This window comes from Zea mays, chromosome 10 (assembly GCF_902167145.1).
Source record: "Zea mays cultivar B73 chromosome 10, Zm-B73-REFERENCE-NAM-5.0, whole genome shotgun sequence".
Lineage (NCBI taxonomy): Eukaryota > Viridiplantae > Streptophyta > Magnoliopsida > Poales > Poaceae > Zea > Zea mays.
Genome location: NC_050105.1, coordinates 124,590,628 through 124,593,897, shown reverse-complemented (window position 1 = coordinate 124,593,897; position 3,270 = coordinate 124,590,628). Strand labels below are relative to the sequence as shown.

General features: G+C 46.2%; 1 protein-coding gene across 2 annotated transcripts in view; it reads right to left on the bottom strand.

Moving 5' to 3' along the window:
- Nucleotides 1-447, bottom strand: part of LOC100383187 (uncharacterized) — a 4,397-nt gene extending 3,950 nt beyond the window's left edge. The window contains exon 1 of one of the 2 annotated variants that reach the window (NM_001350032.1): nt 168-447. The gene's annotated coding sequence lies outside the window, so the exon portion shown is untranslated. Of the gene's footprint in view, nt 117-167 lie in introns of those variants that run through there. The other variant, NM_001350033.1, reaches the window with a different exon arrangement.
- Nucleotides 448-3,270: the final 2,823 nt, after the last annotated feature.

Here is a 3,270-nt window from a genome sequence, read left to right as displayed (position 1 = left end):
GTAGGTTCCAGCATACAGCTACAAGCGGATTGGGTGCGTAATGACATTTTTGAGCGAGTGCCGGTCTGAGGCTGGAGCCTGGAGCAGAATCAAGCAGACGGAGAGGGGCGAGCTGTTGGCGTGTAAAGGAGAGAGAAGATCGGGGCGCTGTGCGGACGGAGACCTACCTGCGAACCTGTGTGCCGGCCGCGCCGGAACCGGTCGCGGGGACACCGGGGAGTGCAGAGGGCGGACGCCGCCCACCCGCTCCCCAGGTGGCAGTCGACCGAGCGCGGTCCCCTCTCCAGGTTGCGGCGCGACGAGCGGAGAGAGGAGATCGGCAGCGGGCGAGACAAGTTCAGGCGACTGGCGAGCTCGGCCGCAGGGGAAGAGGAGGCGACCGCCGCCCTCCCCGGATGGATCACCAGTGACTTTCCTCTATCTCCTCTGTATTCCTCTACCCTGCCTGTGAGGCTCTAGAAGATGGATCCTGTAAAATAGGGACAAGGCACTGTAATAAATAATAATAATGAGAATATAGATCAAATATTTTGGCCACCACGAGCACGATCTAAAAATAGGAACCCAAATCACGAACTACGAAATAATATAAGCCGAGCTAGCATGACTCGAAGACAGGTCTAAGTCATGCCTCAAATTCCGGTCCATTGGACCCGTCACGGTCCGTACACATGGATCGGTCTTGGTTCCACACAGCCCAATAAAACTCATATTGTTTAGGGCCCGTTTGGCAAAGCTCCAGCTCCTGCTTCTTTAGCTCCAGATCCTGATCCTCTTGAGGATCTGATCCTCCTGATTCTCCTAGAGAATCAGAATCATTTTTAAAACCGTTTGGCAAGTAAACTGATTCTTGTATGCTGAGAGTTTGTGGTCTGTGGCGATTGTCTGTTTTACCCTTTGCAGTTCAACTTTGTTACAAACCAATAAGTAGAATGCATATACGGAAAAAAATTATGAAACAATAACATATAAAATATTCCCATCATAGTAGTGCATAAAATGGTCTCAAATGTTTAATCCATAAATTGCATAAAATTAGCACGACACAATATCCAAAATATGACACGAACCACCTTTTCTAATCACCTCGACTCCCAAAGTACCTTCGATACATCATCACGGAACCTATTCATGTTCCTACTACTCGACCCTGTGGTGGATGTATCTGATGCATTCTGAGGGACATGTCGCCTATAACGGGATAGAATAGTAGGGATATAATCTGGGTCTCGATCACATCTCTGAAATTCCTCATCCAATGCACTATTCACACGGTCGTGATCTGCAGACGAGCAGGAAGCCAGCCAGACGAACACACAAGCACACGGTAAGAAGAAGCACGTACCTGGGAACCGCAGGATAGCAGAGCTCTCGCTGGAGGACGGCGAAACTGCTAGAGATGGTCGAAACCCTAGCCGCCGCTCCCTTCAGCAACAGGCAGGGATCAGGGACAGAGGACGCACGCCGTGGAGGGTTGCGAGAGGGGCTCGTTATGTTTTTCTCCAATGGCAATTGCGGGTAATTTCGATCAAACTTTAAGGGGAGGTCCATATTTGGTTGATTGAGGAGCTGTTTTAAGGGAGGGTGGAGCAGGTTTTTTTAGATCCCACATTTCTTCACAAAAACGACTCCCAATCTTTCGGCTCCATACGAGAATCAGTTTAAAAAATACTCGTTTGGCACGGCTCCTCCAGATCCTCGCTTAGAATCAGGAGCTGGAGCTGTGCCAAACGGGCCCTTAATTTCTTGAATTTAGTAAGCTATAGAGTTTATATTGCTGTAATATTTGGACTCTGTGTGGTCAAATGATGATAGCATTATTCAATATCTTTAATTTAGTAAGCTATGAATTTTATGTAGTTGTAATATTTGGATTTTATGTGGTTGTAATATTTGGGTCTCGTTTAGACCGGCACGACCCAACAAAGACATGACGTGCTTTAGAGCCAGGTTGGATCACTGTTTCTACTCTTTGGGCTCGGCCCAAAAGTTATTTTTTTGCTTTCTTGGCCCAAGCCCGTTTGGCCAGAAGCACGATGGGCTCAGGCCGGTCCGGCCCAATTCCTAGCACTATAGATGACATTGTTTAGCATTGTTTGCACAGTTAAGTTTGAAATAGTGGATGAAATAGAGAATTGAATATAAGATTTGTTGGAGATGGTGTGAGGATGTGTTTGGTTGTGGGTCGAGACACGACAAGACAAGAAGGTTACTTAAATTTGGTTGTTTGGTGTTGAGACAGAGTCCCGAGAAGTACACTCTCATTAGATATTGTCCTTAGTTGTCCATTATAATTGGACGAATAACTCCCTCACAAATCCATTTTCATCCTCATTCGTATCTAGTGTCCGTCGTCTCCTTCCTGGCCGCCTCTTTCATCCTAGTGTCCTTCGTCTTCCTTCATGGTCACCGATGAGTCCACGAGTTACTTTCTCTTTTGCTCTCATGTTCTCTTTTCCTTTCCCCACGACACCTTCCAACATGTCGTGCATCTCCCATGGAGACGTCACGAGTGAAGTTGTTGTCAGGCTGTCGGGCTCCGTCAACGGTAGCAGCCACCGAGCCGGCTACTACATGGTCCAGGGTGAAATGTCCATAGGGGTCGGCGACGCCGGTGTCCGTTGTGGTCCCTAGAATGTCCATCGTGGCCCGTCGTGCTCGCGACCTAGTGGTCATGTTGGTGCTCACTAGTGCTAGCTCATCCTTCATCTCACATTTTTATATTAAATTCGAAGGTATAGAATGTAGTGCTAGCTCATCCTTCATCTCACATTCTCATCCAATGAATAGAGACATTCTCAAAGGGAGTCAAGCCACCTTCAGCCTTTCCTTTCAAATCGGTTTTCTTTGCTCAAGTTGTAAGGTACAGGATCCCTAACACATTGCATATATACATATAAGTTGGATTGTTGTTTGCTTGAGATTATTCCCCCAAAAATAATGATGTGGTTTGAGAATTTTTATGGCATGCCATATGTTTTATTTATATTTGATGCTTACATGTAGATGGATAAAAGGATCAAGGTTATAGTTTGCGTTGCTGTTTCATATATGTTATTGTCAATGATGGTCGTGATTATTTAGTCTAGAAAATGAAAATAAAATGCAAGGAGGACAGGGATTACTTATGCACCCACCAATGCATGTAAGGGTTAGAATGTGTTGGGGCCTCTTTAGGCGAAGGTCCTCAAAACATTAACTAACCATTTATTTTTCAGTCTCTTTCAAGTGTAGCAGGACAGAAACTGAAGGACACCTTTGTCCAGGGAC